This window comes from Pteropus medius, unplaced genomic scaffold, assembly GCF_902729225.1.
Source record: "Pteropus medius unplaced genomic scaffold, Ma_sr-lr_union100, whole genome shotgun sequence".
Classification (NCBI taxonomy): Eukaryota; Metazoa; Chordata; class Mammalia; order Chiroptera; family Pteropodidae; genus Pteropus; species Pteropus medius.
In genome coordinates this window covers 15606902-15625615 of record NW_024351729.1, presented here as the reverse complement: position 1 = coordinate 15625615, position 18714 = coordinate 15606902, and the positions used below count along the sequence as shown (strand labels likewise).

The following is an 18714-nucleotide window of genomic DNA, read 5'->3' as shown; positions in this document are numbered from 1 at the left end:
TTCTTCCCTTCCTTTCCAAAGTCTCATGTCTTCCAAAGATCTTACATTCTCAGAAAATTTAAATGGACATTGGTAGATCTGCAGTTAACAAAATTTAAAGGATTCATGAGAAGCGTTCTATCCACAAGTCTGACGGATTGCTTTAAGACTTACAAAGAAATAAAACATGGCATCATATATATCAGTGAATAAAACAGTTCACTGCCTTTTAATTGCAAAATATTTTTTTCAAAAATGACTCTTTTTCTTCTTAGAATCCACACCAACTACAGGAAGGGCAAATATCTGCCAAGCCTGTAGAGCTGCATCCATGTTTTCCTAAAGACTTGCTCAGTCTCATCTTCCCAACGGCTCTAATTATTTGTATCACTCACCTTAACACATAACCATATTATGACTTGGCTCCTATATAAAGCATTCACATACATGTTTCCTCCCCCAAGTACTTTTAAGCAGGTAAATTAGTGATGTGATAAGTGTTTATTTATATCCTGTTTAGTTATCCAAAAGCTGTGAGACAGCTGTCTTCCTCAATTCCGTAATAGGCTCCTGAAGAGTAAGAATGCATTCTTGTTTTCTCCTTCGTGCTGCTAACATAGCTCATCACGGTTGGAGGCTCATAACTAGTTCTTAATACACATTTGTTGAAGATAGAGTAGGTGCTCACAATAGGTAGATTTGTTTCTCTAAAAGGTGCCTCCTAATTCCAACCTTTCTTTGTGACATTCAGTTTTCCCTAACAAAAAAACTTATCTGTTCATTCAGCATTCCAATCCCTGAAATTTTCTCTGGGTAAATAGCTACCTAACATGACAAACTGATTTGTGCAGAAGTGTGAAATAATGCAATGATTTTCCAATTAACCATAGAATGGGAAGTGGTCTTGGAGACAATTAAATGTATCCCCTCATTTTGTATATTAGAAAACTGAGGCACAGAGAATCAAATGACTTTCCCAAGGTCTCAGAAAGAGTATAGTGTGATAAAGCTTTCTGGGCCATAAACAAAGGCAAAGATTGAGTATTTCAGACACATGGGTTTGTTTGTCTGCTTTTAAAGAGAGAGATGTTGATTCCTTCAGAACTTACCACCTAAAAACATTCATCATTTCCTTTTTGGTTTAAAACCAAATGAGTTTTGTTAAACTTTTTGAGATTCTAAACTAGCTTTTTAAAAATCATTCATTCATTCATTCATTCATTCAAAAATTTATTAGCCACTCCCTTGATCCACACAATTTTCTTGGCTGGGAGTGTTTCCTGTAGATATTGTACAAACAAGCAAATAAAAATTAAATAGTGACTAACATATCATATTCTATACTACAAAAATAAAACTATTGAATTTTTCAAAGATAAATATTTAATATGCGAACTATTATATGAAATGTATATAGCTTACATACAATGATACAGATAGCTAAACATAATGTAATAGAATAGTTTTTAATTTATCATGATAAAGTTATTGTGTATACTATAATAAACAATAAAATGAGTCTGTAAGATATTATTCTCATTTACATCCTCTTTCAAATATATTCAATGCATTGATCATGCCTATTCATGTCGTATATCCCCAGACTACTAGGATGACTTAACATTGACTTAAAATTTTGTGAACTGCTCAGCTTTTTGTCTAAAGGGGCTATAGCTACTTAGTTTCCAGCTGTTTAAGAATGACTAACATGACCCACAGACAATAGACATTATATATATGTATACATACACACACACATCTGTTTACATCTGTCAGCATTGCCTTTTTTACAGAACTACAATTGTGGCACATAGAGCATTTTATTCACTCTTTCACTTCCTGAGAACAAATAAATTGTCCTAAAAGATAGTTCTAATTTGACTTCCAGATTCTTAAATCTAAAACAAAAACAAAAACTTAAGAGATCTTTTGGCAACTATCCTCATTTTAAAAATAATGAAACAGAGCCAAGGAGATCATATTTTGGCAGGGGTAGGGGTGGTGGGGGGTGGAGATACTTTCTTTATGAGTCTATGGCAAGACAGTTGCCTTTGATAAATTATACACACACACACATAGCATCTTGCTCAAAGGAGTATAGATTTTAATATATGTGGACCTTAGCAATCACAGGTAGTTGTGGAATTAGGTAATCAAGTGTGTAGTCTTATAATAAATGGCAAATAAAACAGAGCAGCAACCTGGGCTGCCAGAAATAACAATGTAATGTAAAGCTGGAGTTATACAAAATGATCGTCATATTATTCCCGTTATCTATTTATCCTCTCTAACCTCAGAAATGAAGAAGAAACCTTAATAGACATTCAGTGATGAGTCATCATAAGATTCATTTACAATTTCAAATGTTTAACTTTTAAATTTTATTAACTTAAGTAGCAACAGAGTAATACTCAGTAAATCGTATTTAAGTATAAAATGAAATTCTTATTAAAGTTAGTATAGGTTTTTCCAACAAAGGGTCCATTTCTGTATTATCATTATATTATATTACAACTAACTGTATATCATAGATATCTCAAATTGAAATACTATTTCTGTGTTAACTGCATCCTGTCTGTGGATACACGTGTACCTAGATTTTATGAAGATGATATGTAATAGTAAATCTGACCACAGATTTACAGCTCTCTGAGCAAAGAGCTGTGACATCGTGAGGTTAATTTTCACTCTTGAGGACTCTTTGACACAAGTCCGGAATGGCCTAAGTGTCACTTTTAGTCAACAGCACTTTTCTGACCAGGAGCATTTTCCAGACGTGTCTTGGCCTAAACCAGAGCTCCTCAGCTCACCAAAGGGAGTAAATTCTCCACATACACAGCCTTCTCTAAAGGTCTAAGAACCTCTGAGATACACAATAATTTGGGAAAAGCAATTGCTGTTGTTCAAAATCTTTTCCTCATTCTCCTCTCAGAAAAAAAAATTAAAAAAAAGAATGCTGCGTAAGTTCAGTGGAGTTATTCACAAGATATAAAGTCATGGTTATTTTTATTTGTTAAAAATCGGCTGGTTGCTCCTGTGTTTTGATGTTTTGTGATATGAAAAAAAAAATAAACCACCTAATACAGAAACCCTAAGCAATTTTTACCATGAAATAGTTATTTTAAAACAGTAAAGAGGATGTTCTCAAGGTTAAATATGCATACCCCATTTACATCCTTCATTACAGACCTACTTTTATAAACATCCAATTTCTACAATTAAATGTGAATTGTTTTCTTTTGGCCATGAGAAATTCAAATTGAATTCATTTTAGGAAAACACAATTCCATCTTTCATTATGACTAACTTAGTACTACTTAATCTGACCTTCTTGCTAATATTTGAGATACTTTATACATTTTACTAAAATAAAATTAGTACATGATCATGCCTATTTGGATCCCTATAACTGTGCTTGGGCAATGCTATTATTCATTAAAACCTGATTCTGCATATATTTAAGGCCTATCACCCACATTATGTCTATGTTCCAATCTGACTGAAATGCAACTTGTTATAATTTCCGATTCTCTGATGCTAAACCATACGATTAGAGAGAAACAATTAGTAATCTAAAACACAAGTACTGAAAAGATGGAATGAACCTTCAATTATCTAACCACCCGGGGCTTTCTAACTTATCTTTTTCTTGTATGGTATTCTTCTCTCTATTTTTCTTAAGTTTTAAAAAAGAACACTGTCATTTCCCATGACACTCCCCTTGATTATGTCTAAGAATCGTTATCAAGTCATACTGAATTCATAGCATACTCTTCAGGCTAAAGGTCACATGAAGAACTCTCTTGTCCATTATACTATTTCTATGAGTCAAAGAAATATATCTCACTATTAATTTGACAGGAGAGTCAAAATTAATCTATTTAATTCCAATGTATTAACAAGACTTATTAGTAAAATTAGAAGGCAACAGCAGCATTTCACATGAAGAATATTTAAAACAAAATAAAAAACTCAAAACTCATAGTTCATTATACCACGAAGACCAGATTTCACTTTGGAATAAGAAAACCTCATGCAGTATTCTGGAGAGAAAGAAAAGAGTGTTTAAATATCTGAATTCTAATCCTCAGAATATTTCCATGGTCATGCATTCCTAAGAGAGAAAATTTGGGTCTTAGCAATTTCCTACCAGGGCCACTGAGGTCCTGAGAGTTGAAAAATTGTTTGAAATGCATTTGTGACAACAAACGCAGAGAAATGTTCAGAAACAACTAACCCATCCCATCACATTTTTAAGTGTGAGAGTAAAAGATTTAATAAATGTTCTCCAATAGCATATTCGCACACAAGTTACAGTTTATTTCTGAGAAAATGATTTCAGTTACGGAAACTGAATAACAAAAGCAATGCAATCTGTCCCAACTTAAGAGTAGAACATGGCTAAAACAGCACGCCACCTTTACTCCTGGAAAGTAAGAAATGCTCTGATCATAGACTTAATTAAAAGTGGATCTTTGATGAAATATAGAATGCAGCTTTACTTGTACCTTACCTTGTTCTAAAAACTATTTTTAAAAAATAGGACAAAGGGAAATTATAAGAAAATAAATCATGAAAAAGTTAGCATGTGAAATGTATACCATAGGTTCTACTCTGTTACTTATAGTGGGACACAGTTTTATCCTGAGGTTTCTAGAAACCAATAAAAAAATGAAAACATAGCCAGTATCCACATAATAAAACCAAGTCAGTGGCTTAGGACAAGGTCTCCAGTTTCTAATATGTTCTTAGTTGAGAGAAATTTAAAAATTCCCCGCATTGGTCTTCGTAAAGGGAAATACGTAACTATTGTCTTTATGTAACCTTCATATACTTATGACCTCTTAAAAGTATGGTTATTATAATTTCAAAGACATTGTCTAGACTCATGTGCAACCATGACAATATATGCCAGGTGTTGGTAAACTACAGTTCCTGGGTCAAATGGGCCTGTCACCTGATTTTGTAAATAAAGTTGTATTGAAACACTAAAATGCCTATTTGTTTACACTTTGTTTATGACTGTCTTCTTGCTACAAGAACAGAGATGAGTAATTCTGGCAAAGACTGAACGTAGCCCACAAAGCCTAAAACAATTTCTACCTGGCCCTTTACAGATTTGCTTGTCAACCCCTGCCATATGATATTAGTCATAAAGATATTAAATATATTCAGAAAGCAAATATTTAAAATCAGAAATAAGTAGCTAACAAAAATGCATTTGCAACATTTTGCAAGAAAATTTATTTACTTAATTATACACATATATCATTGATTTTCAAGAACTGTTTATAAAATTAATTTGTGAAGCCATGGAGAATATTTCCAATGTGGCCTAGAAATCAGAAGAGGAGTTGAACTAAAATTTGTCCTTTGGAAAACTTTGTTATCTAAAGCCAATGTCCTGTTAAAAATACATATTTTGCACGCATGTGACATAACCCCACTAGGAGTTCATTATATTCACTTACTACGGTTCTACATGGCTTCTAACCCTTTTGGCTATCTCACATCTGTCTGAAGATGTCAGAGAGCTGATATTCCTCATTCTATCTTACCAACATCTTCCACCTTCATTCTTTGGTACTGATATTTTCTCAATAGTTTCAGAAAAAGTCTGCAACCATAGCTCCCAAACAAGTCCCTTGGTCTCTTACACTAAAGGGATGGTGTCTCCATGCCACATCATATGTAGAAATTCTAGACCTGCTACTCTGTCCTCTCAAATGTGTCATCATATTTTTCATGCCACTCCCCAGGTCAAAATCCTTCAATGACTCCAATGGACTTATGATAAAACCAAAACTCCTACTAATCCCAGTAAGTAAGGATCTCTAGAAATACAAGACCACCTACCTATTCCACTCTTCTCCAAAAGCAATCTGGTTTGCCTTGCTCATTGTCACCTCAGTGTTTTTGCTTTTGCTATTGTTCTACCTGGGCACTTTTCCAAACCCAGCCATTTAGGCAGCCCAAGTCCATGTCCTGCTTCCCACATGAAATCTTTAGCTTCTGCACGTGGTGATATAACTCCCTCCACTGAATCTGCATAACATGTATAGGACATACTATTCTTTCAAGATCATCTTGAAATTGGATCAGCTCACTTACTAAATTCTCAGGAGATTTAGGCCACTGCCCCTAAGAAACAAATATGTGTTATTCTGTTATTTAATTTATTTATAAATCTCAATACCATGGTGGTTGTTGCTTGGCACCTGGCCTTGTTTACAACAAAAGCTGCTATGGGGGGAAATAGCCAAAGAACACATTTATATTGAAACTGGAATAATTTTTGTGAGTACTTCTCTCTACTTGTACGTTTCTGTTCAGATTTGTATTAAATAAAAAATATCTTAGTTTGGGGTACAAAAAAAAAAAGGCTACAAGGGGTTAAAATTACTTATACATGTAATTCTCCAAAATCTAAAGGAAATGACATGCTTTAGGTTATCTATGTTTAGAGAATTATATTAAGGCAGGTTAACAAAAGTGTAATTTTGTCTCCACCACTGATTTCTGATTTTCTAAATTTCTCTTTCGTGATTTAACACATTAGTGAATAAGATACAGATGCATTTATAGCAATTTATAAGATGTAATTAATGTTTGAAAGCGTTTATGAGATGTTCATAAAAATTCTCCTTCTACTACCTTAAAAATTAGAATGTTCAGCAAGTCAAATAAAAGTCATGGTCCATAAGACTTATGTGTCCCAGTACCTGCCTTCTGCTCTGATCTCCTGTTCTACACCCTCTGCCATGATCATTAGATTCCAGTGCCATTGGCCTTGTATTTGTTTCTAAAATACGCCAGGCTTCTTCCTGCTTCAGGGTCATTGCTTTTGCTGTTAACCTCTGGCTTGAAAACTCTTCCTCCAAATATTCTTATGCTTGACTACTTCTCATTAGTCATGTCTCCGAAGACAGCTTATCCCACCTGAGACAAGTTCTACTGTGTGTTTCTGTTTCCTATTCCTTTTCCCTGTCTGAAATGTTCACCCTCGTATTGGTTTATCTGCTAATTTCTGTCTCCAGCTACTAGAATATAAGCTCCATGAGGGCAGGAATATGTATAGTTTGTTCCAATATCCTATATATTCAGAAAAGATTCTGCCGTATATTAGGGATTCAATAACCATTTGCCAAATAAATAACTGAATAATTTATAGACCATGATATTATAAATACTTAGAACTCACTAGCCTGAGATTTAAGTGGAAGAAAGACAAGGAGTAAATCCTTCTCAAGTAAGAGCATCATTTACTAAAAGGTATTATTTTAATTCTTTATAGATCACTTAGGTTTTTAGACTATCAAATTCGATAAACCACATCTAAGATGAAGAGCACAGAATATCTTACCTTGAGAGATCTGCTTTCATAAGTGTAGACTTCTGGTATGTGGTTAAGATGGTTTTTGTCCTGTATTTATCACTCAAAATAAAGATACTTCAGGAGACGACAATATACACAGCCTGTTCTTTCACAAGTGTGCATGGTAAATATTTTAAGGAATTCTGTCTACTCAGGGATAAAACAGTTCTGATTGGTGATTAAACATGTTCATCACATGTTTAAAACATAACATGTAACATTCTCTAACAGAAGAGTGACATAAGAATTCCTTCATTTCCTAGTCAGTGGTATAGTTTCAGTTTTCACTGACTAGGAACATGTTTCTCTTTAAATATTTAAGCATGGTTTCTGCTTAGTTTCTCTCCTCCAAGATGCTCTTCCTGGCTTTCAAATATTTGTCAACTTAAGACTCTACAATGCCTAAGCAGTGTGGGTGCAGGTAAAGCTCTACTGAACACAGTAACTATGGAAACAGCTAATTCTTATTTAAATTGCTGTCTCCTTGGACTAAGCAAAAAAGAGGGATGGAGCAACAGAGGCAGAGAAACAGGAAGACGTACAAGAGTAGGAAAATAAGAGCAAGCGGGCACAAACACAGAGGCCCACAGCTTTTCTACCTCAGTTCATTTTAGCTAAAAAAAAAAAAAAAATGTTAAAGCTAGGGGACACAAAAAGGAAAGCTATTTTTGAGAACATTTCATGGTTCTATGGGTCAGAAAAAGAAGTTTCAATGTGGCTATTTTTGTTGGATTCCCTAAGTTTAAACACAGACTCGATCAATCTGGGAGCATCAGTATGGACAGTTCAAGTTCAAAGAAAAGCTCCTTGGCTTTTCAAGTACCTTAAGTTTGAGCACACATCCCCAAAGAATTTTTAAACCTCTGTCTTAAGAATGGCCAGTGTTCTCTGGATCAGGCTTAGTCTCACTACTTTCAGTAGTGTTGCTGGCATGTAGCTGGCATGTAGGCCTTAGAATTCTGAGTCCCTCCCTCTTTTATATTCATGTGAAAGTCACAGTTGAGTCACAAAGTTGGGCCGGTATGACCGTCACCTCACTCCACCCTTAGCTCAGAGAACAGGAACATAACCAGAATTGGAACGGAGAGTCAAAATGGGATGGTCCCTCACCATCACCCCTGACCAAGAACTAAGTTTGAGCCTGAATGACTGAGTCATCAGCAGGGTTCCCCTGCTCGTGACCCTAGAAAAATCAGTCAACCACTCCTTGTCCTGGTTTATTTATATATACATCAAAGATTCACACCATTTGATCTTGATAGTCCCTCTTCCCCTCCAAATATCATCTAATTCATATATAATTCACAAGTGTTGAGAACTGATCTCCCTTCTGTCATGGGTCTAAAACATAAAAGAATACATTTTAAGATATTTTATGTTTCCAGATGTGTAAGCATATTATCCTTCTAAGCTACTAATTAATAGAGTTACAAAAAGCTACACTGTTATACAGACTATAAACATGTTAGGAAGCAAAAAAGAAGATTTTATTAAAAACCAGTTTACTCATTTTCAATATCAGTTTTTTAATTTTTTAAATTTTTTTTTAATTTTTTAATTTTGTATTCTTATCACAAACCCTCACAATAATCTTTGGGAAGGGGTTGAAATAGGGAAGTGATACTGTTCCGGTTTGTACAAAGTTTTCATAATTTCCAATTTTGATATTGACTACCCTCATTTAATGTAGTCCTATTCATAACAAAAGAGGCAAAAATCATAAACCCAGTGACTGAGTCTGAAAGTGATAAGCACTTAACAAACAAACAAACACACAACCTCAATTCACCAAAGGCCACTCCGTGGTCTATAATAATTTTTATTATTCAATCTATGAATGAGGCAAGCTTTAGTTTGCAACAACCACCACCCACGTGCATTTAAATAAATCCTAGATCATACTCACTTTGTTGTTTTGTAAGAGATTTGGCTTTCAATAGGATTGCTTAGTGCTTTCTTAATGTTTTATTGGCAGCAGAATTTCTAAATTCCATCAATTCTGGCTTCTGTTTAAATGAAGATAAACTCCATTTTCTATGCAAAAGCAGTGCCACCTGTGCTTCTTAGAAAATAAATTTAAATGGCCAGTATTTCAAGTTAGAGCATTTGATCAACATGGAATTACTTTGATTTTGAGCACAATATTTAGTTTTACCATTTGATTTCAATAATGAAAAATGGAATCTGGACCATATCTCTTCAAACAGAAAAATAATAGTTTGAAACTCATCCAACTTGATTTCATTAATAAGTATCTATATCATTGTTTTTTTCTATAAAATTGTGCTTAATACCAAATGTTCTCATGTGGAGCATCACAGTATAGTTTTTAATTTTCTTTAAACCAGCTAATTGCATAAAAATTTATCTTAACTATGAAAAATGCCATATTTTTAAAAGGCTAACTCTATCTTAGAAGATTATTATTACACACACACACACACACACACACGCGACGGCATAAATACCATGCTATTTTGTAAAACATAGAGTAGACAAATTTGATGGGCTAAGTTGGTACAGCAGGTACTATGACTCCATACTATGGTCCACTGAGCAAAGAAACCATATGCTACAGATTGCAATTTTTGTTCAAACAACAAATAATAAGTATGTGTAGCAAATTAAAGAATGAGATCTTTTCCTAACTATACTAGATTTCATCTTAATGTAAAAAGAATTCATAACTAAATCCCAAAACCAAAGGAATGTGGTATCTCTTATAAACACCAAGAAAAAATAGGCAGAGTATATTGTTGAAATACTGTTTTGACATAGAAAAATGCATACTCTTAAGAAAAGACTGAATTATAAGTTTGAAAGGTACAATACCCAAATAATAACATTTCAAAGGTGAGCATTATTTCATTGCCTTAATGCCAATGAAAATGATGCTGAATCATTCTTTCTAGCCGATAAAATTGAGAAACATTTTCTCATGCCAGCTCATTACAGAATTGCACTGCTGTCCATTAACAATATAACACAGTATTGTTAAATTGTTACCATACAAGATAGCCAACTATAAATCCAACAATACTTAAAGTAATATAAACAGTTCACATTGGCATAATTATTCTATCTTTAATAGGGTTTGTTCATACATTTACTTGTGAGTTTGTTTTAAGTGTGAAAGACATAGACAGTTAAATGATGAAATATACTCATGAATAGTCAAGCACTATGTCTTAACGATCATTTTGAGATGGATTCAAGAGGGCTAATGATGATGTTGTATAGAGCAATGTAATTAGGCATATTTTATTTGAAACTAAATAAATTTCACTCACAAACATTTACTGATTGGTCAGAGTACTTGGTACTCAACTTATTAAGTTAGTTAACTAGCATAAAATGAAGACAGACAATGGACTGCCTGGCACATAATGACTTTACTAGTCGACTTAATTTCTAAAAACAGTCAAACCATTTTATTTGGTGTCAGGTGAGTAAAATAACATAAAAAGCAGTTAGTTAACCAAACTTTTCATTTGAAAACAATTATCTGTATAGGTGTACCATTTTTACCTGCAAGATTTTTTAAAACTAATGTAAAGAAGGCTAGTGAGGACACAGGGTTGAGATGAGCAATTATCTATAAGATAAGGGAGACTGGGTAAACTTGGGTACAAATAAATGAAAAAACAAGATAGTAACTTCGTCCAGATTTAGAAAGGCCTCCTAGAGAAAAAAAGCATGATCAAAGACTGGTACCAAGAAAAAGATCATTCAAGGCTAGAGAATATAAAAGGCAAGATCAAAGAAAGGGCCAAGATAGGGATGGAGACAAGAAGGAGAAGACAGTATAAAACTGCATGTTAAATGAGAAATATACTATTATAGAAAATAGAGTTCAATAAAAATATCAGACCATATTTGGATTTTCTAATGATTAGTGATTTTTTTGTCAATACAAATGAAAACAAAGGAGCATAGCTGAAGGAAACTAGACTTTGGTTGGTAAACACACAATAAAATATACAGATGTCAAATTATAATGTACACCTGGAAATTATATAATTGTATTAACCAACGTTACCCCAATAAACTTAAAAAAAAGTTTCTTATATATTAGGAGAAAAATTAAAAAATAAAACAAAGGCGCGAAGGAGGGAAGGAAGGAAGGAAGGAAGGAAGGAAGGAAAAGGAAGGGAAGGAAGGAAGGAAGGAAGGAGGGAAGGAAGGAATGAAGGAAGGAAGGAAGGAATAGAAGGAAGGAAGGAAGGAAGGAAGGAAGGCTGAAGGAAGGAAGGAAGGAAGGAAGGAAGGAGGGAAGGAAGGAAGGAAGGAAGGAAGGAGGGAAGGAAGGAAGGAAAGGTGAGAGAAAAGAAAGGAAAAAAAAAGGAAGGGAAAAGTCAAGCCGCATGATCTTATAAGTAAAATTATTTTTTTCTAAAAGGCTTAGCAAAACACACACACATACACACACCTGAAATTTGTCCCCTCTGGTGTGTTCTAAAGGAAAACAAATTGTTTAAATTTTCCCCAAAGGCCATAATATAAACTTTAACTGAAAGAGGAAATCCTGAGCTCTCTTTTTGTCTAAATTTCCACAGAATTTCACTAAAACGTATAAGTAAAAAGTATCAGTTATAATGCTATCACTCACTCAAAGGAAAGTTTCTCTCTCCTGAACAGGAAAGATTAAGTTCAAAAATTAAATTCAAAGTGTTTTTCATTAAAAGTCAACTAATGGTGTCCACATTGTTTTAAAATTTTAAATTCACTGCAGAATTGCTTCCAAAAAGCATCCTTAATAAATTTTGCAATAAATGCCTACGACCTTAATTCATAGTAATGACTGGGGAGGGATATGGACAAAATATTATGTTGATATGGACAAAATATTATGTTGAGGTAGAAAAACAAAACAGATTTCTTCCCTTTCCACCCACTTAGACAAAAACTCATCTCCATCCTAAATGGACAACTAGTAACAGCTGAGAATTTGCATTCCTTCATCATCACCCTCTACCCCCAACCACTCAAACTTTTCCACAAATCCTCTTCCTCAGTTTTGATTCTTTTTGTACCATTTCTTACTTTGTAGTTCTTTAACTGCTTTCATGCCTGGAATCTATTCCTGGGACTAATAATTCCTTCAGAATATTAAAAGTTCTTTCTCAGACTACTCTGAATTAGAATTTTTATGTGCTATCCAGCATTTAATGACACGTTCTATCCCTGATTGATTGAAGCATGTGAGAGATGGTTAGTGCTTGCATTATGCATGTGTATGATGCACACTCAAAGAGAGTTATATTTTATTATCCTCTAATTTAAATATATATATGTGTAATAAAGAAAGTAGGTATATATTAGAGCATTTATATCACTGATGCACAAAAGCTTGTCTTTGAGGAGCTAAAACATTACCTCCAGTCTCTTGCACTGTGTGTCATATCTGTAATACAACAGCTACTCATTTGAATGCTGTTTTGTATAAAAGAAACAAATCCCTCCAACTGTATTTGTAAATTCCTTAAAGCCAGGGATCATGTCTGCTATTTTTTTTTTTTTGGTATCTCCTTACATGGCCCCCAGTATGACAACTTGCATCTAGTAGAAACTTAATAGATGCATAATAAATAGGAATAAATGCTCTCCTAAATGAAAAGTAAAAGCTAATTTGTTTGAGAATAACAGTATTGAAGCCAAGTGCCTAGAGAAGCCTAACATCCAAATATGAGATTAAAAAGAATGGAGTGAAGGGAAAGGAAAAATCAGTGAAATGACCAAAATACTGACTATACACGAGGTCTAGACTGAGTAGACCAAGACAATGATAACAGTAGAGGTATAGAGATAATTAAAGTAGAAAAAAGAACTAACATTTTAAAGAATCAGATATGAACTCAAACAGCTTAACAGCAAATTAATGCATGTATCAGGAGACAAAGGAACTTATGACTATTTCAGAATGTTATCACGAGATTCATGTATTTACTAATGACTTACCTAAATGACTGCTTTTAGCATTAAGGAGTATAGTATTGACCTGAGGGTAGTGTTGTTATCTACTATAACTGTTATTTAAGATTCTTTATCTTAACTGTCAAAAGGAAACTAAGCATTGGAAAGAATTCATGAATCAAGTAATCAATTTAAATACTAAAATCCTCAGGTTGGTTTCATATGGTCTGTCTCACATGGATACCAGTGAATAATTTAGAGATTCACATACTGTCATGTATACATCTAAGCAAACATAATAACCATTTAATTTTAAAGTCCAACAGTGCAGCTACAGTTCTCAAAAGCACAGCATTCCAGTCTGTTATCTATTGGCTCGTGAAATTCAACACAAAATACGACATAAGAAAACATGAAAAAACAGACCAACAAATATTTTTCTTTCTTCTCCTTCCTGATGTTTAGAAAAACTTTCCATTGATTTAAGCCAAAAGTGGTAAGGGAATGAAATTATTTCTTCAGGCTTAGAGGATTCTGTGCCAAGTTTCGTTTCTGGTGCATTTTTTGAACTTGCAGCAAGTTCAAGAGCCCTAAAAAGAAATACATAAGAGAAATATCCCTTTAACCTCAGGAAAGCAACATTCCTGGAGGCTGCTATGGGAAGAGAAGGGCTTCTGCCTTGAGATGGGTGTGCTCCTGGTGTTTGGTTTCCATTGAGAGGATGCTTGCTCTCTCAATGAATCTGAAGTAGCTACTATGATGAGGTAATGGCTGTGCCAGTTTCACTGGGTCATGCTCTCTCAGCAAATTCTTTCTCCTTCTCCTCCCTGAGAAGGTGCTGTAAACAAGTTATCCTGAGAAAGAGTTGGTGCAGAGAATTAACAAATCCTAAATTTGAAATTCCTGAGAACACTAGTTCTGCTTTTGATAGTCTAGACATAACTAGGAGCTTAAAACAGCACAGCCAGCCAGAAAGACACAGGTTATTTGACAAGAGAGGGCAGGGGTGAAAAATAAAAGGAGAGAAACAAAGAAAATAAAAATTAATGTAATCAAAATACCATTTTTTTAAAAAAAAAAAAGCTCATATTTTAAATTGCTTAGATCTCCAGATATATATTAAGCAACTTTCTACTTATGAGTAAATTATTTTTAAACTTTTATAAATTAAATATTATTGTAAACCATGAAATACTACAAATTAAAATTAAATAAACCATGAACAGAGAAACAGCATATACCACTTATCCTAAAGGCACAATAGCTCTGATAATATGCAAATCATGAATACAGATGTAAACCTATGGTATTTAGAGAGAATTATCAGGAAATCAATGTTAAAATACACAAATATAATATTCTTTATTTTAAAAAAGTCTTCCACCTTTTCTTGGTGGGAGGATGCTTTTGTGCATGAAGGGGGAGGGGTGATTGAGATACCTATGATTTACAAATTGATAAATACATAGATGCCTACTGCCCAGTTAAAGGGGTGTTTTGTGTCACATTCAGGTGAAATACTGTAATCTGCCTTTTGGGCATTCTAATAAGTTTTTATTTATTTAATCTACTTTCATTGCCAAAAAAAAAAAAAAATTTGTAATTGCCCACAGCGAAATGACAGGGTGACAGAGCTATGTTTTATACTGGGCTGGTACCTGCAGCTCAAGTATGGGACATTTTGCATAATATGGCTCACATAAAAGGCTTTGTTCTCCATCGCCTCACTGCGGCTGCAAACCTCAATTTCACTTTGTCATCATTCCCTCTCCCAGACTGATCCTTTTAAAATAAATAATACCTTTAACATTGAAGTTAGTTCCTTACGAAAAATAATCAATCCCTCCACCTTACATTCAAAATTATATACCGCCAACAATATTTTTTGTTTTGCACTAAAATTCCATTTATACCACAATTCCCAAACACTCAAAGATAAATTTTAAAGATTTGTCTTTTAAGTACCCACTCCTTTTTGCAATATTATGTACATAGGGTATTACATGTGTGTGTGGTGTGCACAAGCACATGTGTGTGCATGAGTATGTATATGTATGCATTTAAACAAAAACCTTTCACATTGTGTCAGTTTTAAAGGGTCTATGTCCTGGAAGTATTATGCTGAGGACTTAGAGCTGATGGCACACAGCATTTGTTACAAACCGGCCTGTTGCTAATGAAAGCTTTCTATTTTCTGACAAAATCCCACAATCCCAACGCCAGGCAGTAGTATAACATCAACTTCCAGTTGTCAAGGGTGTTTTTTTCTGACCCTACCGCTTTACTACCACCCCCCTCCCACCCAAACACACACCTCCCCACTCTTAGCTCCTCTCACACTCTTGCTCTAAATTTCCATCCTTAAACAAAAGAATAGGTTGAGGAACCAAGGCATCCTGTACTGCAGACCCACAAAAACCTTTTTTAAAAGAAAAATAAAATAGTAAATGGACCGTAGATTCAGCTTTCCACCCTCATAGTTTAAAAAGAAAGACTACGTGGATGCTCAAGCTCATCCAGACTCATTTTTTCGTGTCCCGCCCTCCAATACGACCAGACATTGATTTTTCATTTTCCTAAAACTATAAATATTTATCAATCTTCCTCTTCCAGATGTTTCTAGAAAAATAACAGGGAAAATGATTTCAAATTGACAACGCTCCCTAACTCACTCATTCTTCAGTGTGCAATTCCCTGCAGTCAGATGGACAAAACAATCCTCTACCTCGAAATCCTTTTTTCCCCACTATCTTTTAATAATTCACGCGTCTTTTCCACACAAATATTAGCTCTCAAGGCAGGTATCCTAATCCGATGTAAATTTCCGGGCGTTTCAAAGTGGTACCTACCAAGGTCGCACACCCTTCCACAAATCTGGAGCCCAGGTGGCAGCGCCCGGTGCCCTACTCCATGGTGACACCTGGAGAGGCCGAACCTGCAGCTTCCGTCAGGTGGGAGAATGGACAGTTCGGCCAACCCGTGCCTGCTCCCAAAACAAAGCGGGGGAGACAGCCCCTTGCCCATTCTCACCCGATTCCTGGCTGAGGCTCCTTGCACGGGGTGAACAAGGCAGAAGGAGAGGCGCCCTGTATAGAACCAGAGGTGGGGACGGCTCTCTTACCTGGGCGCAGAAAATGGATGCACCCGCGGTCGTCGCTGCCACCGCTCACGGCCCTGGGGACCTAATGCCGTCCAGAGAAGGAGCAGAGAGGGAGACGGGACTGGGGAAGAAGGAGAAAGAGGAGAGAAAGAAGCAGAAAGGAAAGAAAGAGAGGCGGATGCTGCTGCGGCTGCTGCTGCTGCTGCTGCTCCTGCTGCTGCTGCTGCCGCCGCGGCCGCCGAGAGCCCGCGCAGCCAGAGCGCTCGGCCCCGTCTGCGCGCCGCCCCAGCCGCCGGCTCGGGGCGCGGACGCCCCGCCCCGCCCCGCCCCGCCGCCCCGCCCCGCAAGTCCCGCCCGACTCTGCCCGCGGGTCGCCGGCGGTGGCCCGGCTGGCGCTGCCACCGCCGCAGTGTCAGGGAGGGGGAGCGCGGCTGCCACGCCTCCTGCTGCAGCCAGCCCGCCGCCCGGCGGGCACGACGAGGGTGGCAGCCTCCGAGCGCCTTCCAAGCCACCGCCACCATGCGCGCCTGCGGCGGCGGGCCCCTCAAAAGAATGCTCCCCTCCACCACCACCACCAACAACAAAAACAAAGTGAGACCTGCGCCCTTGAGACGGAGGCACCCGGCAGACCGACTTCATCGATGTCCTTGAGAAAATCAGCTTTTAGTCTCTCAGGGAGGAGACCCCTACAAACTTCCTCTGTCACCGTGGGACCGGGTTCCTGTCACTCCATTTTGGAGAAGACTCACTGGCCTTACCGCCACAGACCTGACAGCAGTTGCGTCCAGAAACGACAGAGGAAAATTGGGAGGAGCACGAGAACAGAGAACACCTCTCGTTAGTACTAAAGGAGCAAAGGAGAGTTTAGAGAATTCCAGACCCAGCTCTGTCTCTAATCAGATTTATCCACTCATTTATTCATTCAACAAACGTTAATCGAAACCTATTATGTGTCAGGCACTGTTTTAGGCACTGTGGAAAACTTGTAAATAAAAACAGACCCCCTCCCCCCAGCTCCCGCCCCCGCCTCATTTCCCCCTAAAAGCAATCTTGCTTTCATGGGCATTGCATTCTAGAGAGCCAGATGTATGATCCACAGACAGCTTAGTTAATCTAAATCTCAGAGTATGAATGTGGCAAATGAAGATTTAAAATGTGAGCATTTTACACCCCTCTGGCAAGTGTAATATAATATGATTAGATAGTACATAAGAATCTGAAGAATATGAAGAGTAATACAAGTATAATGATTAGAAAGCACGGAAAATGTTTTTTGAAATGTCACCATTTTAAGAAAATCATCTCTTAAATACTTTTGAAAGTGAAATGACCAACTGAGAATAAGATGATTCTTTACCATGGAACCTTCAGATCGGAGAACAGCACTTTATTGTAAGAGAGGTAAGATATAACTTCGAATTGCTTCAAACACTTGTATCAAGTACTGGCAAGGTATTTTTATCATCAGCCTAGATAGGGAGGCATGGCTTGCTAGTTTCACCAGTGCCGATGAAACAGCAGTTATAATTTGGTTTTCTCACTGAAATCATCCATAGAATCATAGAACTGTAGAACATTAGAGTTGATTTCTTAGGCATTTGAGATCCAATTCTTTCCATTTTCAGATGGAAAAAGAGATCCGATGATGGGAGGCTGTAAAGATTAGAAACTATAACAGAACAAGATCTGAAACCTTGGCCTCTAAAGTCGCACCCCATGCTCTGTATCTATTACTTCCTTCTGCCCATGTCTATCTCATATCCCTGTGACACTTGCAGTGAAGTTGGAAATATTAGGGTACATCCAAATAGCAAAGAGATTGGAGGAGTTAGGATTCCTCCTAAGAATGTGGCCTGATTGAAAAGAAGATCTTAGGAGATAATGAAATGATGTATAGTATACGGATGAAAGGAAGGAATAAATCCTGCTGGTGTGTTAGTAATTGACATTCGAGACCTGGCATGCTGCTGCAGACACTCATTGGGAGTATTTCTTCAATCCTATGTAGTCCAATTATTGTGTTTCTCAGTTCCTATTCTGTGCTATTTGACACAAGAACCACATTCCAAAATGAAAGGACTCCTGCCTTCCTTCACTTCAGGCAGAATTTCCCTGGGTCTTCATCAACTCTGAGCTCAAAGTAAGTAGACAAACACAACTTCAGGCATTAAATACAATTCTGCCTATCTTCACTATCTGCAAACCAAAATATTGTTTTGATTCCTCGAACATTATAGTCAGTCTTGAAATCAGATATTGCGAGTCCTATAGTCTTATTCTTCTTTTTGAAAATTCTTTAAAATGTTTTAGTCCTTTGCATTTCCATGTAAATTTTGGTGCCAACTTG

General features: G+C 36.3%; 1 protein-coding gene across 37 annotated transcripts in view; it reads right to left on the bottom strand.

The window, feature by feature from the left end:
- MAP2 (microtubule associated protein 2) overlaps positions 1 to 16593 on the bottom strand; it is a 247564-nt gene extending 230971 nt beyond the window's left edge. For 12 of the 37 annotated variants that reach the window (XM_039844622.1, XM_039844629.1, XM_039844630.1 and 9 more), the window contains exon 1: positions 16389 to 16592. The gene's annotated coding sequence lies outside the window, so the exon portion shown is untranslated. Of the gene's footprint in view, positions 1 to 13693; positions 13858 to 16388 lie in introns of all 37 variants that reach the window. The other 25 variants (XM_039844614.1, XM_039844615.1, XM_039844610.1 and 22 more) reach the window with 7 other exon arrangements.
- Positions 16594 to 18714: the final 2121 nt, after the last annotated feature.